This window comes from Callithrix jacchus, chromosome 4, assembly GCF_049354715.1.
Source record: "Callithrix jacchus isolate 240 chromosome 4, calJac240_pri, whole genome shotgun sequence".
Classification (NCBI taxonomy): Eukaryota; Metazoa; Chordata; class Mammalia; order Primates; family Cebidae; genus Callithrix; species Callithrix jacchus.
Genome location: NC_133505.1, coordinates 5,570,807 through 5,597,813, shown reverse-complemented (window position 1 = coordinate 5,597,813; position 27,007 = coordinate 5,570,807). Strand labels below are relative to the sequence as shown.

General features: G+C 49.4%; 1 protein-coding gene across 2 annotated transcripts in view; it reads right to left on the bottom strand.

Annotated features, from left to right (window-relative positions):
- Positions 1-1,733: 1,733 nt before the first annotated feature.
- SCGN (secretagogin, EF-hand calcium binding protein) overlaps positions 1,734-27,007 on the bottom strand; it is a 212,098-nt gene continuing 186,824 nt past the window's right edge. For both annotated transcript variants that reach the window (XR_004742281.3, XR_013533626.1), the window contains one exon: positions 1,734-8,997. The gene's annotated coding sequence lies outside the window, so the exon portion shown is untranslated. The remainder of the gene's footprint in view (positions 8,998-27,007) is intronic.

Sequence of the window (27,007 nt, the reverse complement as noted above, 5' to 3'; positions counted from 1 at the left end):
TTCTCAATCCCCCAAAAGTCGGGTTTCTGTCAGTCAGGACGTCTGCTTAATTTAGGTGTCAAAGAGAGTACCCCAGGATGCATGGTAGGATGGCTCCCAAACCGACAGAACATTCCTTACCTGCAAAGTCTCAGGCTCATTCTGCTCTTAGCACATCAGGGAGAGCACCAGTGAAGGCTGAAGAATAGCAGATTTGCTTCCTGTTCCTCGTCTGGTAGCCTCCTCTTAGAGGAGTACCTGCCAGATGCCAGCCAGAGCGCTCCTGTCTGCAGTGGCTCCTGCTGGGAGGTGTCTCCCAGTCAGGATACATGGTGACTAGGGACCCACTTGAGGAGGCAGTCATCTTCTTATTGTAGCTCGAATGCTGTGTGGGGAAATCTGCTGTCTTCAGAGCTGCCAGGCAGGGACATTTAGGTCTGCTGAAGCTGTACCCACTACCACCGCTTTTCTTAGGTGTTCTGTGCCAGGAATGTGGGGGCTTTATTTATAAGTCCCTGACAGGCTTCTGCCATTATCCAGAGAAGGTCTGCCCAGCGAGGGCGTCTAGTGAGACATTGCCTGTAGCTGCTGAGCTGTGTTGGGCTCACCCAGTTCAAATTTCCCAGCAGCTTTGCTTACACTGTGGGGTTGAAACCACCTACTCAAGACTCAGGAGTGGTGGATACCCCTCCCCCCATCAAGCTCAAACTACTCAGGTTGAGCTCAAACTGCTATGCTGGCTGCAAGAATTTTAAGCCAGTGGATCTTAGCTTGCTGGTCTCTGGGGGTGGAACCTGCCAGAGCCAGAGCACTTGGCTCCCTGGCTTCAGCCCCCTTTCCAGGGAGTGAACGGTTCTTTCTGGCTGGCATTCCAGGCACCACTGGGGTATGGAGAAGAACAAACTGCTGCAGCTAGCTCGGCTCCTGCCCAAATGGCCACCCAGTTTACGCTGGAAACCCAGGGTCCCGGAGGTTATGTAGGTACTAGAGGGAACTCCAGTTGGGTGGCATGAGGGGGAGTTTTATTTGAAAAGGATTCCAAAACCTGTAAGTAAAATAAACCCTGGGAATGTGTTCTGAAACTTCTATGCCTGCTGTTTTGCCAGATCTGTTTGGTACCTGACACTCAGTCCTTTTGAACAGGCAGTGTTTCTGTACTGTTCCAGCTGTCGATGCAGCTCCGAACTTTCAGAATGCTAAACATAGATAGTCCCTCAGAACACGATGACCCTGTCTTATTTTTATTCCATAGTGATGTTCCTTGCTTTAAGGAATCTTCATATGTGAAAATCTAGATCTCCATCCTGTACACAAAAGCAATAGAATCTAGTATTAGTGAAGGTGCGGGTAAATGTGTTCTCTCGTGCATTATTTTTGGAAGGGTGAACTGGCTTCTGGAAGAAGAATTTGGCAGAGGGCACCAAAAGCCTGGGCCCTGTAATCATAGACTCCAGCAGCCCCACTCCTAGGAATGCATCTTACGGAAGTCACTATGAATCTGTACTGGACACATCCACATGATTATTTGCCATTGTTTCAAGTAGTGAAAAGTTAGAAACAACTTAAAGGTCAAAGAGGTTAAATAAAGTAATAATGTAGGTATATGGCATCAGGTTAGCGGGCACTAAAAATAATGTAGGCCAATACGGTACTGAGGAAAACTGCTTTGATACACACGCAGGTAGACAAGAATGTACGGTGTATGTGTATATAAGCAAAAAAAAAAAAAGATTAACTTGACACCAAAATATAAATTATTCTTTCTGGGTAGTGGAATAATTTGTAGCTTTAAATTTCTTTTTTATTTTAAAATATATTTTCAAATTTTTGACAGTGGATATGTATTATGTTTATAACCAGAAGAATGATTAGTAAATTCACAAATCCCATTTTCAGGGCAACGAGATAAAGTGGGCTGTGGCTGTCACAGAATGGGAGAGACTGGAGAGACGGCTGAGGTTGCAGGAGGAGTTTATTGGAGGTGTTGGGCTGTGGCTGTTGCAGAATGGGAGAGACTGGAGAGACGGCTGAGGTTGCAGGAGGAGTTTATTGGAGGTGTTGGGCTGTGGCTGTTGCAGAATGGGAGAGACTGGAGAGACGGCTGAGGTTGCAGGAGGAGTTTATTGGAGGTGTTGGGCTGTGGCTGTTGCAGAATGGGAGAGACTGGAGAGACGGCTGAGGTTGCAGGAGGAGTTTATTGGAGGTGTTGGGCTGTGACTGTTGCAGAATGGGAGAGACTGGAGAGACGGCTGAGGTTGCAGGAGGAGTTTATTGGAGGTGTTGGGCTGTGGCTGTTGCAGAATGGGAGAGACTGGAGAGATGGCTGAGGTTGCAGGAGGAGTTTATTGGAGGTGTACACCAGCGCAGCTCAGATTTGCATCCAGAATGGCTGAGTACCTAGCAAAGACAGGGCTTGACTTTGTATACCTGAGGTACACAGTGGCACTAAAACAAGCTTGCAGGTGCAGAACAAAGGCAGTTTATTAAGCAGTGGCAGGCATCTAACTTAGGCTTCCATATGACTGTTGCTATGCAATGTAGATGTTTGCTCTCTGTACAGCTCAAGGATTCTAGCACGGGCCTCATCTATTGCTGCACCTAGAAGGCTGGAGTCCTGCCTGCTTGGGCATTTCGTATGACATTTGCTGTTACAGAAACTTACAGTTATTAGCCACAGAGAATAAGAATAGAAGAATTAATAAACTTATAAAACTTGTAAAGCAGGATACAATTCCATGGGAGGAGGAGAGACTCAGGGAAGTTTGCTTATAGAAAAAAAATGTAATTTCTGCTTCTCTTTCCTGCATGAATTTTATTGTTATATTTTATTAATTTTTCTTTTCCCTCTTCATGCCCCCCTTTGGTGCATTTTATAGAAGTAATACTTTCAATGGACTGCACCAGTACAATGGCTGCCTCTTTGAAGACAGTACTAAATTATATGTAGGAGAGAGTGCCTGGGTAAGACAGATGCTTTAATTCTCTTTCATGTAAGTTGCACCTTGATTCTTTAGGCCACAGTTTTACTTTCTTTTACTTTGGCGTGTCCAGTGGGGGTAGGCACGCTCCATGGCTGCTCTGCTTTGGTAACTTCGGTCAGGTGTAGTGCCAGGGCCTTTTTCTTGCTTTTGCCTTTATGCCCCTATGCAACTGTGCCAGTCTTAAGTTGCTCCTCCCTCAAGGAATTTTACCTGTCATTGGCTAGCCTGCCATCTTCTGGGGCTGGATAGGATGCCACTGTGGCCCTGATGAGGAGGTTGAAATAGAATTTCTCAAAGCTGATTGCAGGCCTTGGAGGGCTTGTCTGAACTTCTTACTTGTGCAAACAGGCATTCGTTTAGTCTTTTGTGTTTACTGAGGTGCTGCTGAGTTAATTATCAGTTTTACCCAGTCACTCGGTTCCTGTTTTGGCTTAAACTTAAGGCAAGATTGATGTAAGTTTTATGAGCCCACTGCCTCCAGGCAGCTCATTGGGGGTGATGAACTTTTTTTCTAAGGAATGGGTTGATATTGAGTTAAAGCCAAATTTGGGTGGTGGTATGCTTGGCTACCACTTCTTCTATAGTTGATTGTGTGCTTCTAAACAAGAGAGGTAGGGGACAAGGAAGAATTCAGCACCCAGCTAGAATAAGCACAACCCCTCCTATTAGCATTTTAAATCCTCCAAAAGATGAGAACCAACCTCCAAAGAGGGCGTCTGTGACTATCTGGGTTTCCAATTTGGAACTGGGCCATGGGCTGCTAGCTTTCTCATTCTTGCAGTTATTCTCACGACAGCTTTTTTATTATTACTAATTTTTAAGCAACAGGTAGTAAGTTAAACTTTGCATATACACTTCCTTCTTGGCAAGGAGATAACGCAAAGGAGATGTGTTTGGGTTATCTACCTGTTCTGGTCGATGGCATTTCTTGTTTTTGTGGATTGCACGGCCAGCAGATCTAAAGCCTGTGCAGTTTCATTAGGAATGATTTCAAGCCCTGCGTGTGGCTTATAATGCAGTTGAGCATATAAACAGGAGTTCAGTAACCCCATGACGCACCCTGTGCCGAGGGAGCCAGCCTGCAGAATTGAATAATTCTTTTAGGGGGCCGGTGTTTCTTCAGTCTTCTATATTTATACCTCCTTTGATGTCTATACTTCTTTTACTTTTTTACTTCATAAACAGGGTAGCCTAGAGTCTCTCCTAGCTGCAGAGGGAGTAAGAAGGATGGTTTGATTGTCCCTACTATGCAGGCTGCTGTCCAGTTGGCTGGTAACTGCTGATAGGTTCACTGTCCGTAAGTTTAATAAAGGCCAGGGGCTGCCTGGCAGCTACTGGGTGCTTCAAGTTGATACCAGGAGTGGTTTAAAGTTGGAAAGTGAGAGAGTGGGTTGTACTGTGGTGACCTGGAAGTCATTTTTACCTTGCTTACTTTTGCCCTGCCGCAAGGTTTTTCTTACTGTTTTATCACAATATTGCTGCCATAAGCAAGCCAGTTTTCCTACCGGGTTGGTGAAAGTGTTTCCCCAGTGGGCAATGCAATGCCTTTTGAGAATGGAAGTTTTTAAGAGCTAAATGCTTGAACGCTTGTGCATTGGCTCAGGAAGGTGGAGATAAGGTGATATTTTCAGGAGGCCATGACCTCCATTTCCCATGGCCACTGATCCCTTATGTTAGTACCTCCACAGACACAAGAGGGAACACCTACATTGTCAGCTGTACTCTCACCCAGCTGGCCGAACAAGTTACTGGCTACGGGAGGGGTTTAAGTCACTCTTAGTGTTTTTATAGTCTCATAAAATGACTCGAAAACCTGGAAATGTTGCTTAAACGGATGGTTCCGAGTTTTCTTTATTTATTTTTTTTATTTTTTATTTTTTTGAGACGGAGTTTCGCTCTTGTTCCCCAGGCTGGAGTGCAATGGTGCCATCTCGGCTCACAGCAACCTCCGCCTCCTGGGTTCAGGCAATTCTCCTGCCTCAGCCTCCTGAGTAGCTGGGATTACAGGCACGCGCCACCATGCCCAGCTAATTTTTTGTATTTTTAGTAGAGACGGGGTTTCACCATGTTGACCAGGATGGTCTCGATCTCTTGACCTCGTGATCCACCCGCCTCAGCCTCCCAAAGTGTTGGGATTACAGGCGTGAGCCACCGCACCTGGTCGGTTCCGAGTTTTCTTAGTCATACATAACACAACTGTTTTCCTGTCACTTAAATGCATTGCGATACAATAGCCTGTGAGTCAGAGGCAGGTTTGCTTTGCAGATTGGAAGGGTTACAGGATGGCAGTTGTCTCTTACAATTTAGTTTTACATTTTATAAACACGATTTCTTTTAGTGCTGGTTTCTTGGTGGTTGGGATATGGGTCAGTGGCAGTTTCGCAGTATGCTTTTGAGCAAGTAGAAGGTGGGCAATCAGGTCTACAACAGTAAATGTCGTATTTTACGTTCCTGCTATCCCTATTACACAGGCTCCTGTCCCATTGCCTGGTCACTGCCGATAGGCTCGCTGTCCATACGTTTAATAAAGGCCAGGGCGTGCCTGCCAACTATTGGGTGCTTCCAGTGGCAGTAAGGCCAGGCTGTCCTTGTGAATGCTGTCGGACAGACATTAAAGTACAGGTTTATGTTTCCTTTTGGGGGAAAGAGGATCCCTTTCTACTGACTTATCTCGGACTTCAAACTGAATCCTGGGCACGAACTTGGGATTATAACATATAGAAGGTTGCTCACTGCCTGGGTCACAAGCTGAGTAAGTTGTTTGATTATAAGTACAAGTCCTGAGTCCCTGTACACATATACTATGTTTGATACAGCCAGGCTGTAACTACTGTATGTCTAATCCGGGGAGTCTGCAGCCAGTAAGTACATTCTTTTACCAGTTGCCTTTCTTTTCGTACAGATATTGGAGTTAACAGTAATGTAAAAATTAACATTTTTATACCATTAGGCAGGGACGCGATGAATTTTTCCTTGGACATAGAGGTTGGCAAAGATGACAGCATAGTAATAGAATAGTTAACAATACTAAGATAGCAATTAGGCTTAAAATTTTAATTCACATTTACTTCTGAGGACTCAAGCTTCAGACGTGCGAGGACTAGTTGGCCTCTGGCTGTGTAACTAGAGTGGGGCTATCTTTCCTGCTGCAGTTGGGGCTCGTTGTAGGATCGGCCTGGTTGGATGCTTTGGATTCTGCTGCTGATCTGCTTTTCCTGGGCTGCTGTGGCTTCTGCCACCTGTGGTGGATCCACGGGCGGATGCCTGCAACTTTTAACAGCAGTTAGAGTGGACGACATTGCAATATGGGGCCCATCCACGTTGGCTCTCATGTGTTTGGGTTCCACTTCTTGACCCAGAATGAATCCCCGGGTTTAAAGGGATGCACAGGATGTGTGAGACTGCTAGGTAATTTTCTCTAACCCATAACCTGCATGGTTATGCCTAAGGCCAGCCTTTGCTTTCTCAGGGTTAATTCTCCTAGCTCTCTGCGGTAGTCTTTAATTTGGGTCATGATTGAGGGTGGGCAGCCAAACAGTTTCATTGGGTGAATACCCAGGTTGTTGGGTGGTGGTACACCTGACTCGGAGGAGGACCATGGGCAGGACCTGACCCCACCGCAGATGCGTTTCCTGGCAGAACTTCCTTAACACCTGCCTGAGCATTCCATTCATACGCTCACCCCTTTCTGAGCCCTGTGGGCGATGGGTGGTATGCAGTTTCCAGCTTATTAACAGCCGTGCTAGGTCTTGGGCAATTTTGACTAACAATGCTGGGTCACTGTCTGATTCTATAGTAGCCTAAGTCTGGGGATAATGTCTTTTATTCACATTCTAGTTACTTCTCATGCCTTTTCTGTCCTGGTGAGGAAAGCCTGTACCCAACTTGAGTAGGTACAGACAAACACTAACATACAGCTCCTGCCCAAGGCAGCTCTGTAAAATCCACAAGCCAATTTTCACAAGCTGCTGCCTCTACTTCTTGAATTCCTGGGGGCTCGGTTGGCCCCTGCTGTGGTCTGTTCTGGGTGCAGGTTAAGTACTATTCACAAATGGCATGGGAGATGACAGCAGGCCATGGCACATAGAAGTGGCATCCTAACAGCTCTTCTAATGCCCTCTTTTCCATGTGAGTTCCTTGATGAAACTGTTTTACAAATCTAGGGGTGATTCCTTCAGGAATGGCCACCTTCCTTCTGCAAACCGCTACCATAGCTCCCAGTGTTCTGAGCAAACCAGGCCTTTTCATTTGGAGAGTAATCTGGAGTCTCTGAACACAGTCCCTCTGGGAGGAGGGTCACGGCACAGGCAGCCTTCCCGGCCCCTACATGGGACGGTGGGACGCCACCTAGGCCTGCCCGCTTGGCCTCTTCTGTTTTTCTATTTCCTTTCACTTCCAGTGTTGCTACCTTCTGGGGGCCTTTACGGGGTATAACAGCGACTTCTTTTGCTGCTCATAATGCACCTAAAAGTTGAAAAATTTCTTCTGGATACCTTGCCCTTTGGGCTACTGAGAGCCATCCTTCTTCATAGATACTCCCACGCACATGCTGGGTGGCAAATGCGTATCTGGAGTCAGTGTCTATGTTGGCTGTTTTGTCTTTTGCCAGTAATAATGCTCTGGTTAAAACTATTAATTCTGCTCTCTGGGCTGAGGTCCTGCTGGCAAGCACTGGGCCTCTACTGCACACCCAGCCCTCTGATTTTGTGTGTCTGAGAAGCTCCTCCTTATCAATGAAGTATTCTGCATCTGGGTCCTGGCGAGGGCGATCTTTAAGATCCTTCCGGCTAGAGGAGGATTCTGTTGCTTCATCTATTGTTTCTACACAGTCTCTAGAGTTATGTGAGCGTTCCTGCATGAGAGCCCTTGAGACTGAGTTATTCTGGCATGTGACAGCCAGTGGTGTCCTGTTTGATGCATTAAGGTCAGGAATGAGTGTGGCACTTGTATAGTCAAGTGTTGCCATAGGGTCAGTTTGTCTGCTTCCTTCGCCAGCATGCCTGTGGCAGCCAATGGCTCAAGGCAGGGGGACCATCCTTCTGCCACTACATGTAACTGTTCAGATAAGTAGGCCACCAGGCGGTGCCAAGATCCTAGGACTTGAGCTAAGACCCCAATGGCCATTCCTTTCCATTCATGTACGTACAAGAAAGGCTTGGTCATGTCTGGTAGTCCTAGAGCCAGGGCCTTAGTTAGGGCTTGCTTAACTTGTTTAAATGCCTTTTCTGGTTCAGTTCCTGAAAGGAAAGTTTCCTCCCCGACCAACCCCGTGTTTTGTTGCTTTATATAAGGGCTGTGCTATAAGTGAGAAGTTTGGAGTCCAGATACGGCAGAACCTGCTGCCCCTAAAAACTCTTATATAGCGCCTGCAAACAGCCTTGACCTGGGGCATACCTAGATTCCACTTCCCTTGGCTTGTGCTAAATCCTAGGTACCCAATACTTAGGTAGACCTGGGTTTTTCTTCCTGACACTTTGTATCCTGCCTTCTGTAACAGGTGGAGCAGACTGTGTGTCTTTTGATAACTATCTTTTATGGTTGGGGCTGCTGAAAGATTATGCACGTACTACAAGAGGACACACTTTTTGTTGGGAGGACTGCAGGCCTTAAGGTTTGTTGCCAATGCTTCTCCAAAGATTGTGGGAGAGTTCTTAAACCCCTGCAGAAGTCTGGCGCAAGTGAGTTGACAATTGCCCTACTGGAAGGCAATTAATGGTTGGTTTATTGGTTCTAGACAGAGAGAGAAAAAGACATATTTTGGATCTAGTTCAGTAAACCAGGCTGCACTTGCTGGAATTAGTTATTAGAGTGTAGGGTTTGGCACTACTGGAGGAATAGGCACTGTGGCCTCACTGATAGCTTGCAAATCCTGTACTGGTCCGTAGTCATGTGCTCCTGGCATATGAGGTTTTGTTGTTGGCTTCCACACTGGCAGGAGCAGAGTGTTCCAGGGAGATTCACATGGCCTGAGAATGCCGTGGTTCTGAAGTCGTTCTGTGTATTTCCATATGCCGCTGATGGCTTCAGGAAGGGGTACCTGCGAAGTCAGACAAGGAGGGCACCTGGTTTTAATTCTACAATTGGAGCATGATTTACTGCTAACCCAGGCAGGTTAGTTTCAGCGCAGACCTCTGGGAATTCATCTATTAGCCTAGCCAACGTTTCAGCCCAGACCTCTGGGAATTCATCTAGTAGCCCAGCCAATGTTTCAGCCCAGACCTCTGGGAATTCATCTAGTAGCCCAGCCAACATAGGTTCTTCCTCTGGGGATGTGGGGCAGTTTCTCATCTGCCAACTTGATCGTGGTGGATAAGCTTTTTGACGTGCTGTTGAATTTGGTTTGCTAGTATTTTACTGAGGTTTTTGGATCAATGTTTATCAGGAATACTGCCTGAATTTGTGTGTGTCTCCGCCAGGTGTTGGCATCAGGATAATGCTGGCCTCTTAAAATAAGAAAGAATGATGCCAGCCTCAAAATCAGTTAGAGAGGATTCCCACTTTTTCTGATGTTTGTAATTGTTTCAGGAGGAATGTTACCTGCTCCTCTTTGTACCTCTGGTAGAATTTGGCTGTGAATCTGAATTCAAAAACCTTTTATGCTAAAAACTACTTAGTAAACAGGGTATTGATTGAACATATCTCTAAATAGTAAGAGCTATTTATGACAAACTAATAGCCAGGATCATACTGAATGGACAAAAGCTGGAAGCATTCCCTTGGAAAACCAGCACGGGACAAGGAGATGTTCTGTCACTCCTATTACTTTAATTCCACTCTAGCTCTCAGACAGACTGCGTTATTCAGGAATTTTTTCCAGGTGTTTGTCCCAAAGGATCAGGAAAGAGTGCATCAACATACTTCCCTGTACCTGAAGGCAGCTAACCCTGATTTGCGAGCGACCAGCAACTTTTCATGTACGTCTCAAAAATGTCATCCCTTCACTACCCGTATTCTCTGATGCAGCCCCTCCACCTTATCCCACTGTCATCTCTTAACTGATGCTCTACGTCATTTCACTGTCATCACTTCACTGACCATCTTGTCTGATACAGCCCCTCCACTTCAACCCACTCTCATCTCTTCACTGACCCTCCACCTCATCCCAGTGTCATCTCTTCACTGACCATCTCTTCACTGTCTGTCTTGTCGGACTCAGCCCCTCCACCTCATCTTACTGTCATCTCTTCACTGACCCTCCACCTAATCTCACTGTCGTCTCTTCACTGACCCTCTAGATCATCCCACTGTCATCTCTTCACTCACCATCCTGTCTGATGCAGCTTCTCCACCTCATCCCACTGTCATCTCTTCACTGACCATCTTGTGTGACGCAAACCCTGCACCTCATTTCACTTTTATCTCTTCACTGCCTGGCTTGTCTGATTCAGCTCCTCCACCTCATCCGACTCTCTTCAGTGACCCTCCACCTCATTCCACTGTCATCTTTTCACTCACCATCCTGTCTGATGCAACCCCTTAACCTCATTCCACTGTCATCTCGTCTGATGCAGCCTCTACAGCTCATCCCAATGTCCGCTCTTCACTGACCCTTCTTTTTATCCCACTATCATCCCTCCACCTCATCTCACTGTCATCTCTTTACTGCCCACCTTGTCGTAGGCAGCCCCTCCACCTCATCCCCCTGTCATCTCTCCACTGCTCACCTCATCCGATGCAGCCCCTCCATGTTATTCCACTTTTATCTATTCACTGACCCTCCACCTTAACCCATTGTCATCTCTTCATTGGCCGTTTTGTCTGACGCAGTTTCTCCACCTCATCCCGCTGTCATCTATTCACTGACCCTTCATATTCCACTGTCGTCTCTTCATTGACCCACCACCTTATCCCACTGTCATCTCTTCACTTGACGCATACCCTCCACCTCATCCAACTTTCATCTCTTCACTGACCATCTTGTCTGACGCACACCTTGTGCCTCATCCCACTGTCATCTCTTCACTGTCCCTCCACACCACTCCACTGCCATCTCTTCACTGACCGTCTCCTCTGATGCAGCCACTCCTGCTCATCCCACTGTCATCTTTTCACCGACCCTCAACCTCATCCCACTGTCATCTCTTCACTGACTCTCCCGTCTGATTCATCCCCTCCATCTCATCCCACTCTCATCTCTTCACTGCAAATCTCGTCTGATGCAGCCCCTCCACCTCATCCCACTGTCATCTCTTCACTCACCATCCTGTCTAATGCAACCCCTTCACCTCATTCCACTGTCATCTCTTCACTGACCATCTTGTCTGATGCAGCCCCTCCACCTCATCTGACTGTCATCTCTTCAGTGAACCTCCATCTCATCCCACTGTCATCTTTTCACTCATCATCCTGTCTGATGCAACCCCTTCACCTCATTCCACTGTCATCTCTTCATTGACCATCTGTCTGATTCAGCCTCTACAGCTCATCCCAATGTCCGCTCTTCACTGACCCTCCTTCTTATCCCACTATCATCTCTTCACTGACCCTCCACCCCATTCCACTCTCATCTCTCCACTGACCCTCCACCTCATCTCACTGTCATGTCTTCACTGCCCACCTTGTCTGAGGCAGCCCCTCCACCTCAGCCCACTGTCATTTCTCCACTGACGCTCCAACCAATCAAACTGTCATCTCCTCACTGACCGTCTCGTCTGATGCAGCCCCTCCAGCTTATCCCCTATCATGTCTTCAATTGACGCAGACCCTCCACCTCATTCCACTGTCATCTCTTCACTCACCATCCTGTCTGATGCATCTTCTCCACCTGATCCCAGTGTCATCTCTTCACTGACCGTGTCCTCTGATGAAGCCACTCCAGCTCATCCCACTGTCATCTCTTCACTGACGATCTTGTGTGACGCAACCCCTGCACCTCATTCCACTTTCATCTCTTCACTGCCTGGCTTGTCTGATTCAGCCCCTCCACCTCATGCGACTCTCATCTCTTCAGTGACCCTTCACCTCATCCCACTTTCATCTCTTCACTGACCATCTTGTCTGATGCAACCCCTCCACCTCATCCCACTGTCATCTCTTCACTGTCCCTCCACCTCATCCCACTGTCATCTCTTCACTGACCATCTTGTCTGACGCAACCCCTGCACCTCATTCCACTGTCATCTCTTCACTGACCATGTCGTCTCTTCACTGTCATTTCTTCACCATCTCATTTGATGCAGCCCCTCCACCTCATCCCACTGTCATCCCTTCACTGCCTGTCTTCTCTGACGCAGCCCCTTCCACCTCATCTGGCTGTCATCTCTTCACTGACCATCTTGTCTGACTCAGCCCCTTCACCTCATTCCACTGTCATCTCTTCATTGACTGTCTCGTCTGATGCAGCCTCTCCATCTCATTCCAATGTCCGCTCTTCACTGACCCTCCTCCTTATCCCACAATCATCTCTTCACTGACCCTCCACCTCATCTCACTGTCATCTCCTCACTGACCGTCTCGTCTGATGCAGCCCCTCATGCTTATCCCACTGTCATCTCTTCAGTTGAAGCAGACCCTCCACCTCATCCCACTGTCATCTCTTCACTCACCATCCTGTCTGATGCATCTTCTCCACCTCATCCCAGTGTCATCTCTTCACTGACCCTCCTCCTTATCCCACTATCATCTCTTCAGTGTCCCTCCACCCCACTCCGCTGTCATCTCTTCACTGACTGTCTCGTCTGATGCAGCCACTCCTGCTCATCCCACTGTCATCTTTTCACTGTCCCTCCACCTTAACCCATTGTCATCTCTTCACTGGCTCTTTTGTCTGACGCAGTTTCTCCACCTCATCCTGCTGTCATCTCTTCACTGTCCATGTTGTCTGACGCAATTCCTGCACTTCATTCCACGGTCATCTCTTCACTGCCTGTCTTGTCGGACTCAGCCCCTCCACCTCATCTTACTGTCATCTCTACACTGACCCTCCACCTCTCCCACTGTCATTACTTCACTGACCGTCTCGTCTTATGCAGCCACTCCTGCTCATCCCACTGTCATCTCTTCACTCACCATCCTATCTGCTGCAACTTCTCCACCTCATCCCACTGTCATCTCTTCACTCACCATCCTATCTGCTGCAACTTCTCCACCTCATCCCACTGTCATCTCTTCACGGACAATCTTGTCAGACACAACCGCTGCACCTCATCCCGCTGTCATCTTTTCATTGACCGTTTCGTCTGATGCAGCCCCTCCAACTCATCCCACTATCATCTTTTCACTGACCTTCTTGTTTGATGATGCCACTCCATCTCATCCCACTGTCATCTCTTCACTGACCATCTTGTCTGACGCAACCATTACACCTTATTCCACTGTCATCTCTTCACTGCCTGTCTTGTCGGACTCATCTTACTGTCATCTCTCCACTGACCCTCCACCTCATCCCACTGTCATCTCTTCACTGCCCATCTCGTCTGATGCAGCCCCTCAACCTCATCCCAGTGTCATCTCTTCACTCTTTCCACCTCAAGCCATCTCTTCACTGGCCAATTTTTCTGACGCAGTTTCTCCACCTCATCCCGCTGTCAACTATTCACTGACGTCTTTTCATTGACCCACCACCTCATCTCACTGTCATCTTTTCACTTGACGCAGACCCTCCACCTCATCCCACTGTCATCTCTTCACTCACTATCCTGTCTGATGCAGGTTCTCCCCCTCATCCCACTTTCCTCTCTTCACAAACCATTTTGTCTGACGCAACTCCTACACCTCATCTCACTGTCATCCCTTCACTGCCTGTCTTGTCTGACGCAGCCCCCTACACCTCATTGGGCTGTCATCTCTTCACTGACCATCTTGTCTGACACAGCAACTCCACCTCATCCCACTGTCATCTCTTCACTCACCATCCTGTCTGATGCAGTTTATCCACCTCACTCACTGTCATCTCTTCACTGACCATCTTGTGTGATGCAACCCCTGCACCTCATTCCACTTTCATCTCTTCACTGCCTGGCTTGTCTGATTCAGCCCCTCCACCTCATCCGACTGTCATCTCTTCATTCACCATCCTGTCTGACGCAGTTTCTGCACCTCATCCCGCTGTCATCTATTCACTGACCCTTCACATTCCACTGTCGTCTCTTCACTGACCCTCTGCCCCATCCCACTGTCGTCTCTTCACTGTCCCTCCACCTCATCCCTCTGTCATCTCTTCACTGTCCCTCCACCTCATTCCTCTGTCATTTATTCACTGACCGTCTTGTCTGATTCAGCCACTACAGCTCATCCCACTCTCATCTCTTCACTGACCCTCCAGCTCATCCCAGTGTCATCTCTTTACTGACCATCTTGTCTGACGCAACCCCTGCACCTCATCCCACTGTCATCTCTTCACTGCCGGTCTTGTCGGACTCAGTTCTTCCACCTCATCTTACTGTCATCTCTTCACTGACCCTCAACCTAATCCCACTGTCGTAGCTTCACTTACCCTCCACCTCATCCCAGTGTCATCTCTTCACTGTCCCTCCACCCCACTCCACTGTCATCTATTCACTGACCGTCTCCTCTGATGCAGCCCCTCCACCTCATCCGACTGTCATCTCTTCACTGACCCTCCACCTCATCCGACTGTCATCTCTTCACTGACCCTCCACCTCATCCGACTGTCATCTCTTCACTCACCATCCTGTCTGATGCAGTTTCTCCACCTCATCCCACTTTCATCTCTTCACTGACCATCTCGTCTGATTCAACCGCTCCAGCTCATCTCACTGTCATCTCTTCACGGACCCTCAACCTAATCCCACTGTCGTAGCTTCACTTACCCTCCACCTCATCCCAGTGTCATCTCTTCACTGTCCTTCCACCCCACTCCACTGTCATCTCTTCACTGACCGTCTCCTCTGATGCAGCCCCTCCATGTTATTCCACTTTTATCTCTTCACTGATCCTCCACCTCAACCCATTGTCATCTCTTTACTGGCCATTTTGTCTGACGCAACTCCTCGACTTCATTCCACTGTCATCTCTTCACTGACCGTCTCGTCTGATTCAGCCACTCCAGCTCATCGCACTTTCATCTCTTCACTGACCCTCCACCTCATCCCAGTGTCATCTCTTCACTGCCTGTCTTGTCAGACTCAGCCCCTCCACCTCATCTTACTGTCATCTCTTCACTGACCCTCCACCTCATCCCAGTGTCATCTCTTCACTCACCATCCTGCCTGATGCAGGTTCTCCACCTCATCCCACTTTCATCTCTTCACTGTCCCTCCACCACACTACACTGTCATCTCTTCACTGACCGTCTCCTCTGATGCAGCCACTCCAGCTCATCCCAGTGTCATCTCTTCACTGCCTGTCTTGTCGGACTCAGCCCCTCCACCTCATCTTACTGTCATTTCTTCACTGACCCTCCACCTCATCCCAGTGTCATCTCTTCACTCACCATCCTGCCTGATGCAGGTTCTCCACCTCATCCCACTGTCATCTTTTCACTGACCCTCAAGCTCATCCCGCTGTCATTTCTTCACTGAGCCTCAAGCTTACCCCACTGTAATCGCTTCACTTGACGCAGACCCTCCACCTTATCCCACTGTCATCACTTCCCTCACCATCCTGTCTGATGCAGCTTCTCCACCTCATCCCACTTTCATCTCTTCACTGACCATCTTGTCTGATGCAGCCCCTCCATCTAATTTCCCTGTGATCTCTCCACTGCTCATCTTGTCGGATGCAGCCCCTCCATCTAATTTCCCTGTGATCTCTCCACTGCTCATCTTGTCCGATGCAGCCCCTCCATGTTATTCCACTTTTATCTCTTCACTGATCCTCCACCTCAACCCATTGTCATCTCTTCACTGGCCGTTTTGTCTGATGCAGTTTCTCCACCTCATCCCACTGTCATCTATTCACTGACCCTTCACCTTCCATTGTTGTCTCTTAATTGACCCACCACCTCATCCCAGTGTCATCTCTTCACTTGTCGCAAACCCTCCACCTCATCCCACTGTCATCTCTTCACTCACCATCCTGTCTGATGCAGGTTCTCCCCCTCATCCCACTTTCATCTCTTCAAAGACCATCTTGTCTGACGCAACCCCTGCACCTCATTCCACGGTCATCTCTTCACTGCCTGTCTTGTCGGACTCAGCCCCTCCACCTCATTTTACTGTCATCTCTTCACTGACCCTCAACCTCATCAGACAAGGTGGAGGGTCTGCGTCAAGTGAAGCGATCACAGTGGGAGCTTGAGGGTCAGTGAAGAGATGACAGTGGGATGAGCTGGAGTGGCTGCATTAGAGGAGACGGTCAGTGAAGAGATGACAGTGGGATGAACAGGAGTGGCTGAATCAGACAAGATGGTCATTGAATAGATGACAGTGGGATAAGGTGGAGGGATAGTGAGGAGATGACAGTGGGATGCAGTGGAGGGGTTGCGTCAGACAAGATGGTCACTGAAGAGATGACAGTGGGATAAGCTGCAGTGGCTGCATCAGACAAGATAGTGAAGAGATGACAGTGAAGTGAGGTGGAGGGGCTGCCTCAGACAAGGTGGGCAGTGAAGCGATGACAGTGAGATGAGGTGGAGTGTCAGTGAAAAGATGACAGTGGAATGGGGTGGAGGGTCAGTGAAGAGCGGACATTGAAATGAGCTGGAGAGGCTGCATCAGAGAGATGGTCAATGAAGAGATGACAGTGGGATGAGGTGGAGAAGCTGCATCAGACAGGATGGTGAGTGAAGAGATGACTGTGGGATGAGGTGGAGGGTCACGGAAGAGATGACAGTCAGATGAGGAAGAGGGGCTGAATCAGACAAGCCAGGCAGTGAAGAGATGACAGTGGAATGAGGTGGAGAAACTGCATCAGACAGGATGATGAGTAAAGAGATGACAGTGGGATGAGATGGAGGTGCTGTCTCAGACAAGATGGTCAGTGAAGAGATGACAGCCAGATGAGGTGGAGGAGGCTGTGTCAGACAAGACAGGCAGTGAAGGGATGACAGTGGAATGAGGTGGAGAAGCTGCATCAAATGAGACAGTGAAGAAATGACAGTTAAGAGAGGACATAGTGAAGAAACGACAATGGGATGAGGTGCAGGGGTTGCGTCAGACAAGATGATCAGTGAAGAGGTGACAGTGGGATGAGCTGGAGTGGCTGCATCAGAGGAGATGGTCAGTGAAGAGATGACAGTGGACTGGGGTGGAGGGACAGTGAGGAGATGACAGTACGATGAGGTGCAGAGGTTGTGTCAGAGAAGATGGTAAGTGAAGAGATGAAAGTGGGATGAGCTGGAGTGGCTGCATTAGACGAGACAGTCAGTGAAGCGGTGACTGTGGAATGAGGTGAAGGTGTTGCGTACCACAAGATGGTCAGTGAAGAGATGACAGTGGAATGAGGTGGAGGGTCTGCGTCAAGTGAAGAGATAACAGTGGGATGAGCTGGAGTGGCTGCATTAGAAGAGACGGTCAGTGAAGAGATGACAATGGAGTGGGGTGGAGAGTCAGTGAAGAAATGATAGGGAAATAAGGAGGAGGGTCAGTGAAGAGCGGACATTGGGATGAGCTGGAGAGGCTGCATCAGATGAGACGGGCAATGAAGAGATGGTAGTGGAATAAGGTGAAGGATTTGCATCAGACAGGATGGTCAGTGAAAAGATGACAGTGGGATGAGGTGGAGAAGCTCCATGGTGAGTGAAGAGATGACAGTGGGATAAGGAGGAGGATCTGCATCTAGTGAAGAGATCACAGTGGGATGAACTTGAGGGTCAGTGAAGAGATGACAGTGAAATGAACTGGAGTGGCTGCATCAGAGAAGACGGTCAGTGAAGAGATGACAGTGGGATGAGGTGGAGGGTCTGAGTCAAGTGAAGAGATGACAGTGGGATGAGGTGCTGGGTCAATGAATAGATGACAGCGGGATGAGGTGGAGAAACTGCGTTAGACAAAACGGCCAGTGAAGAGATGACAATGGGTTGAGGTGGAGGATCAGTGAAGAGATAAAAGTGGAATAACATGGAGGGGCTGCATCAGACAAGATGGTCAGTGAAAAGATGAAAGTGGGATGAGGTGGAGAAGCTGCATCAGACAGGATGGTGAGAAAAGAGATGACAGTGGGATAAGATGGAGGGTCTGTGTCAAGTGAAGCGATCATAGTGGGGTGAGCTTAAGGGTCAGTGAAGAGATGACAGTGGGATGAGCTGGAGTGGCTGCATCAGAGGAGACGGTCAGTGAAGAGATGACAGTGGAGTGGGGTGGAGGAACAGTGAACAGATGACACGGGGATGAGGTGGAGAAGCTGCATCAGACATAATGGTGAGTGAAGAGATGACAGTGGGACAAGATGGAGGGTCTGCGTCTGGTGAAGAGATCACAGTGGGATGAGCTTGAGGGACAGTAAAGGGACGACAGTGGAATGAGCTGGAGTGGCTGCATCAGAGGAGACGGTCAGTGAAGAGATGACAGTGGAGTGGGGTGGAGGGACAGTGAAGAGATGAAAGTGGGATGAGGTGGAGAACCTGCATCAGGCAGGATGGTGAGTGAAGAGATGACACTGGGATGAGGTGGAGGGTCAATGAAAAGATGACAGTGGAATGTGAAGGGTCAGTAAATAGATGGCAGCGGGATGAGGTGGAGAAACTATGTCAGACAAAACGGCCAGTGAAGAGATGACAATGGGTTTAGGTGGAAAATTAGTGAAGAAATAAAAGTGGAATAAGATGGAGGGGCTGCATCGGACGAGGTGAGCAGTGGAGAGATGACAGTGGGATGAGGTGGAGGGGCTGCATCAGACAAGATGGTCAGTGAAGAGATGACAGTGGAATGAGGTGAAGGGGTTGCATTAGACAGGATGGTGAGTGAAGAGATGACAGTGGGATGAGGTGGAGGGGCTGCATCAGACGAGATTTGCAGTGAAGAGATGAGAGTGGGATGAGATGGAGGGGATGAATCAGACGGGAGAGTCAGTGAAGAGATGACAGTGGGATGAGGTTGAGGGTCGGTGAAAAGATGACAGTGGGATGAGCAGGAGTGGCTGCATCAGAGGAGACGGTCAGTGAAGAGATGGCAGTGGAGTGGTGTGGAGGGACAGTGAAGAGATGACAGTGGGATGAGGCGCAAGGTGTGCGTCAGACAAGATGGTCAGTGAAGAGATGAAAGTTGGATGAGGTGGAGGGTATGCGTCAAGTGAAGAGATGACAGTGGGATAAGGTGGTGGGTCAATGAAGAGACGACAGTGGAATATGAAGGGTCAGTGAATAGATGACAGCGGGATGAGGTGGAGAAACTGCGTCAGACAAAACGGCCAATGAAGAGATGACAATGGGTTAAGGTGGAGGGTCAGTGAATAGATAAAAGTGGAATAACATGGAGGGGCTGCATCGGATGAGATGAGCAGTGGAGAGATGACAGGGGGTTGAGGTGGAGGGGCTGCCTACGACAAGGTGGGCAGTAAAGAGATGACAGTGAGATGAGGTGGAGGGTCAGTGGAGAGATGAGAGTGGAATGGGGTGGAGGCTCAGTGAAGAGCGGACATTGGGATGAGCTGGAGAGGCTGCATCAGACGAGATGACAGTGGATTGAGGTGAAGGAGTTGCATCAGACAGGATGGTGAGTGAAAAGATGACAGTGGGATGAGGTTGAGGGTCACTGAAGAGATGAGAGTCGGATGAGGTGGAGGAGCTGAATCAGACAAGCCAGACAGTGAAGAGATAAAAGTGAAATGAGGTGCAGGGGTTGCGTCACACAAGATGGTAAGTGAAGAGATGACAGTGGGATGAGGTGGAGAAGCTGCATCAGACAGGATGGTGAGTGAAGAGATGACAATGGGTTGAGGTGGAGGATCAGTGAAGAGATAAAACTGGAAAAACATGGAGGGGCTGCATCAGATGAGATGAGCAGTGGAGAGATGAAAGTGGGATAACGTGGAGGGTTTGCGTCACGTGAAGCGATCACAGTAGGGTGAGCTTGAGGGTCAGTCCAAAGATGACAGTGGGATGAGCCTGAGGGTCAGTGAAGAGATGACAGTGGGATGAGCTGAAGTGGCTGCATTAGAGGAGACGGTCAGTGAAGAGATGACAGTGGAGCAGGGTGGAGGGACAGTGAAGAGATGACACTGGGATGAGGTGGAGAAGATGCATCAGACAGGATGATGAGTGAAGAGTTGACAGTGGGATGAGGTGGAGGGTCTGCGTCAAGTGAAGAGATGACAGTGGGATAAGCATGAGGGGCTGCATCAAACGAGACGGTCAGTGAGCAGATGACAGTTTGGTTGGCGGGTCAGGGGAGAGATGACAGTGGAATGGGGTGGAGGGTCAGTGAAGAGATGACAATGGAATGAGGTGAAGGGGTTGCATCAGAGAGGATGGTGAGTAAAGAGATGACAGTGGGATGAGGCGGAGGGTCACTGAAAAGATGACAGTCGGATGAGGTGGAGGGGCTGAATCAGACAAACCAGGCAGTGAAGAGATGAAAGTGGAATGGGGTGCAGGGGTTGCGTCACACAAGATGGTCAGTGAAGAGATGACAGTGGGATGAGGTGGAGTGGCTGCATCAGACGAGACGGTCAGTGAAGATATGACAGTGGGATAAGGTGGAGGGTGAACGAATAGATGACAGTGGAATGAGCTGGAGTGGTTGCATCAGACAAGACCGTCAGTGAAGAGATGAGAGTGGAATGAGCTGCAGGGGTTGCGTCCGATAAAATGGTCAGTGAAGCGATGACAATGGGTTGAGGTGGAGGATCAGTGAAGAGATAAAAGTGGAATAACATGGAGGGGCTGCGTGGGACGAGATGAGCAGTGGAGAGATGACAGGAGGATGAGGTGGAGGGGCTGCATCAGACAGGATGGTGAGAAGAGATGACAGTGGGATGAGCTGGAGTGGCTGCATCAAACGAGACGGTCAGGGAAGAGATGACACTGTGATGAGGTGGAGGGATAGTGAAGAGATGAGAGTGGGATGAGTTGGAGGGTCTGTATCAAGTGAAGAGGTGATAGTGAGATAAGCTGGAGGGGCTGCATCAGACGAGACGGTCAGTGAGGAGATGACAGTTTGATTGGTTGGAGGGTCAGTGGAGAGATGACAGTGGGATGAGGTGGAGGGGCTGCCTCAGACAAGGTGAGCAGTGAAGACATGACAGATGAGGTGGAGGGTCAGTGGAGAGATGACAGTGGAATGGGTAGGAGGGTCAGTTAAGAGTGGGCATTGGGATGAGCTTGAGAGGCTGCATCAGATGACACAGTCAATGAAGAGATGACAGTGGAATGAGGTGAAGGGGTTGCATCAGACAGGATGGTGAGTGAAAAGATGACAGTGGGAGACCATCTTGTCTGATGCAGCCCCTCCACCTCATCCCACTGTCATCTCTTCACTGTCCCTCCACCTCAACCCATTGTCATCTCCTCACTGGCCGTTTTGTGTGACGCAGTTTCTCCACCTCATCCAGCTGTTATCTATTCACTGAGCCTTCACATTTCACTGTCATCTCTTCACTGACCCTCCACCTCATCCCACTGTCATCTCTTCACTGACCCTCCACCTCATCCCACTGTCATCTCTTTACTCACCAACCTGTCTGATGCAGTTTCTCTACCTCATCCCACTTTCATCTCTTCACAGACCATCTTGTCTGACGCACCCCTGCACCTCATTTCACTGTCATCTCTTCACTGACCGTCTCCTCTGATGTAGCCACTCCAGCTCATCCCACTGTCATCTCTTCACTGACCCTCAAGCTCATCCCACTGTGATCTCTTCACTGGACGCAGACCCTCCACCTTATCCCACTGTCATCTTTTCACTCACCATGCTGTCTGATGCAGGTTCTCCACCTCATCCCACTTTCAGGTCTTCACTGACCATCTTGTCTGACGCAACCCCTGCACCTCATTCCACTGTCATCTCTTCCCTTACCATGTCGTCTCTTCACTGTCATTTCTTCACCGTCTCGTTTGATGCAGCCCTCCACCTTATCTCACTGTCATCCCTTCACTACCTGTCTTGTCTGACCCAGCCCCCTCCACCTCATCTGGCTGCCATCTCGTCAGTGACCGTCTTGTCTGACTCAGCAACTCCACCTCATCCCACTGTCATCTCTTCACTGACCATCTTGTGTGACGCAACCCCTCCATCTCATTCCACTTTCATCTCTTCACTGCTTGTCTTGTCTGATTCAGCCCCTCTACCTCATCCGACTCTCATCTTTTCAGTGACCCTCCACCTTCTCCCACTGTCATCTCTTCACACACAATCCTGTCTGATGCAACGTCTTCACCTCATTCCACTGTCATCTCTTCATTGACCGTCTCGTCTGATGCAGCCCCTCCACCTCATCTGACTGTCATCTCTTCACTGACCCTCCACCTCATCTGCCTGTCATTTCTTCAGTGACCCTCCACCTCAACCCACTGTCATCTCTTAACTGACCATGTCATCTTTTCACTGTCATTTCTTCACCGTCTCATTTGATGCAGCCCCTTTACCTCATCCCACTGTCATCCCTTCACTGCCTGTCTTGTCTGACGCAGCCCCCTACACCTCATTAGGCTGTCATCTCTTCACTGACCATCTTGTCTGACACAGCAACTCCACCTCATCCCACTGTCATCTCTTCACTGACCCTCAAGCTCACCGCACTGTGATCGCTTCACTTGACGCAGACCCTCCACGTTATCCCAGTCGTCTCTTCCCTCACCATCCTGTCTGATGCAGCTTCTCCAGCTCATCCCACTTGCATCTCTTCCCTGACCATCTTGTGTGATGCAGCCCCTCCACCTCATCTCCCTGTCGTCTCTCCACTGCTCATCTCGTCCGTTGCAGCCCCTCCATGTTTTTCCACTTTTATCTCTTCACTAATCCTCCATTTCAACCCATTGTCATCTCTTCACTGGCCGTTTTGTCTGACGCAGTTTCTCCACCTCATCCCGCTGTCATCTATTTACTGACCCTTCACATTCTACTGTTGTCTCTTCATTGACCTACCACCTCATCCCACTGTCGTCTCTTCACTTGACGCAGACCCACCACCTAATCCCACTGTCATCTATTCTCTTTCCCTCCACCTCATCCCACTGTCATCTATTCACTGATCATATTGTCTGATTCAGCCACTGCAGCTCATCCCAGTGTCATCTCACTGACCATCTTGTCTGACGCGACCCCTGCACCTCATCCCACTGTCATCTCTTCACTGTCCCTCCACCCCACTCCACTGTCATCTCTTCACTGACCGTCTCCTCTGATGCAGCCACTCGAGCTCATCCCACTGTCATCTCTTCACTGACCCTCCACCTCATCCTATTGTCATCTCTTCACTGACCCTCCACCTCATCCTACTGTCATCTCTTCAGTGACCCTCCGGTCCGATGCAGCCCCTCCACCTCATTCCACTGTCATCTTTTCACTGTCCCTCCACCTCAACCCATTGTCATCTGTTCTCTGGCCGTTTTGTCTGATGCAGTTTCTCCACCTGATCTTGCTGTCATCTATTCACTGACCCTTCACATTGTACTGTCATCTCTTCACTGTCCCTCCACCCCACTCCGCTGTCCTCTCTTCACTGACCGTCACCTCTGATGCAGCCACTCCAGCTCATCCCACTGTCATCTTTTCACTGACCCTCAAGCTCATCCCACTGTGATGTCTTCACTAGACGCAGGCCCTCCACCTTATCCCACTGTCATCTCTTCACTCACCATCCTGTCTGATGCAGCTTCTCCAGCTCATTCCACTGTCATCTCTTCACTCACCATCCTGTCTGATGCAGCTTCTCCAGCTCATTCCACTGTCATCTCTTCACTGTCCCTCCACCCCACTCCGCTCTCATCTCGTCATTGACCGTCTCCTCTGATGCAGCCACTCCAGCTCATCCCACTGTCATCTCTTCACTGACCATCTTGTCTAATGCAACCCCTGCACCTCATTCCACAGTCATCTCTTCACTGCCTGTCTTGTCTGACTCAGCCCCTCCACCTCATCTTACTGTCATCTCTTCACTGACCCTCCACCTAATCCCACTGTCGTCTTTTCACTGACCCTCCACCTCATCCCACGGTCATCTCTTCACTCGCCACTTTGCCTGATGCAGGTTCTCCACCTCATCCCACTTTCAGGTCTTCACTGACCATATTGTCTAACGCAACCCCTGCACCTCATTCCACTGTCATCTTTTCACTGACCATGTCATCTCTTCACTGTCATTTCTTCACCATCTCATTTGATGCAGCCCCTCCACCTCATCCCACTTTCATCCCTTCACTGCCTGTCTTGTCTGAGGCAGCCCCCTTTACCTCATCTGGATATCATCTCTTCACTGACCATCTTGTCTGACTCTGCAACTCCACCTCATCCCACTGTCATCTCATCACTCACCATCCTGTCTGATGCAGCTTCTCCACCTCATCCCACTGTCATCTCTTCACAGACCATCTTGTCTGACGCAAGCCCTGCACCTCATCCCACTGTCATCTCTTCACTCACCATCCTGTCTGATGCAGCTGCTCCACCTCATCCCACTGTCATCTCTTCACAGACCATCTTGTCTGATGCAAGCCCTGCACCTCATTCCACGGTCATCTCTTCACTGCCTGTCCTGTCGGACTCAGCCCCTCCACCTCATCTTACTGTCATCTCTTCACTGACCCTCCACCTAATCCCACTGTCGTCTTTTCAATGACCCTCCACCTCATCCCACTGTCATCTCTTCACTCACCATCCTGCCTGATGCAGGTTCTCCACCTCATCCCATTTTCATCTCTTCACTGACTATCTTGTGTGACGCAGCCCCTGCACCTCATTCCACTGTCATCTCTTCACTGCCTGGTCTGTCTCATTCAGCCCTTCCACCTCATCCGACTGTCATCTCTTCATTGACCGTCTCGTCTGATGCGGCCTCTCCAGCTCATCCCAATGTTCGCTCTTCACTGACCCTCCTCTTTATGCCACTATCACCTCTTCACTGACCCTCCATCCCTTTCCACTGTCATCTCTCCACTGACCCTCCACCTCATCTCACTGTCATCTCTTCACTGCCCATCTCATTTGATGTAGCCCCTCCAGCTTATCCCACTGTCATCTCTTCACTCACCATCCTGTCTGATGCAGGTTCTTCACCTCATCCCAGTGTCATCTCTTCACAGACCATCTTGTCTGACGCAACCCCTGCACCTCATTCCACTCTCATCTCTTCACTTCCCGTCTTGTCGGACTCAGCCCCGCCACCTCATCTTACTGTCATCTCTTCACTGACCGTCCACCTCATCCCACTGTCATCTCTTCACTGACCATCTTGTCTGATGCAACCCCTGCACCTTATCCCACTGTCATCTCTTCACTGACCATCTTGTCTGATGCAACCCCTGCACTTCATCCCACTGTCATATCTTCACTGTCTCGCCACTCCATTTCACTGTCATCTCTTCACTGACCGTGTCCTTTGATGCCGCCACTCCTGCTCATCCCACTGTCATCTCTTCTCTGATCGTCTCGTCTGATGCAGCCCCTCCACCTCATCTGACTGTCATCTCTTCACTGACCCTCCACCTCTTCCGAATGTCATCTATTCAGTGACCCTCCACCTCATCCCACTGTCATCTTTTCACTCACCATCATGTCTGATCCAACCCCTCCACCTCATTCCACCGTCATGTCTTCACTGCCTGTCTTGTCGGACTAAGCCCCTCCACCTCATCTTACTGTCGTCTCTTCACTGTCCCTCCACCTCATACCACTGTCATCTCTTCACTGTCCCTCCACCTCATCCCTCTGTCATCTATTCACTGACCGTCTCGTCTGATTCAGCCACTACAGCTCATCCCACTGTCATCTCTTCACTGACCCTCATGCTCACCCCACTGTGATCTCTTCACTTGACGCAGACCCACCACCTTTTCCCACTGTCATCTCTTTTCTCACCATCCGGTCTGATGCAGCTTCTCCACCTCATCCCACTTTCATCTCTTCACTTACCATCTTGTCTGATGCAGCCCCTCCACCTCATCCCCCTGTCATCTCTCCACTGATCATCTCGTCCATTTCAGCTTCTCCATGCCATTCCACTTATATCTCTTTACTGTCCCTCCACGTCAACCCATTGTCATCTATTCACTGGCCATTTTGTCTGACGCAGTTTCTCCACCTCATCCCCCTGTCATCTATTCACTGACCCTTCATATTCCACTCTCGTCTCTTCATGGACCCACCACCTCATTCCACTGTCATCTCTTCACGTGACGCCGACCCTCCACCTCATCCCACTGTCATCTCTTCATTCACCATCCTGTCTGATGCAAATTCTCCACTTCATCCCACTTTCATCTCTTCACTATTTTGTCTGACGCAACCCCTGCACTTCATCCCACTGTCATCTCTTCTCTGTCCCTCCACCCCACTCCGCTGTCATCTCTTCACTCACCATCTCCTCTGATGCAGCTTCTCCACCTCATCCCACTGTCATCTCTTCATTGACCATCTTGTCTAACTCAGCAACTCCACCTCATCCCACTGTCATCTCTTCACTCACCATCCTGTCTGATGCAGCTTCTCCACCTCATCCCACTGTCATCTCTTCACTGACCATCTTGTCTGATGCAACCCCTGCACCTCATCCCACTGTCATCTCTTCACTGACCATCTTGTCTGACGCGACCCCTGCACTTCATCCCACTGTCATCTCTTCACTGACCGTGTCCTTTGATGCCGCCACTCCTGCTCATCCCACTGTCATCTCTTCTCTGTCCCTCCACCCCACTCCACTGTCGTCTCTTCACTCACCATCTCCTCTGATGCAGCTTCTCCACCTCATCCCACTTTCCTCTCTTCACTGACCATCTCGTCTGATTCAGCTGCTCAAGCTCATCCCACTGTCATCTCTTCATTGACCATCTTGTCTAACTTAGCAACTCCACCTCATCCCACTCTCATCTCTTCACTCACCATCCTGTCTGATGCAGACCCTCCACCTCATCCCTGTGTCATCTCTTCACTCACCATCCTGTCTGATGCAGTTTCTCCACCTCATCCCACTCTCATCTCTTCACTGACCATCTCGTCTGATTCAGCCGCTCCAGCTCATCTCACTGTCATCTCTTCACGGACCCTCTACCT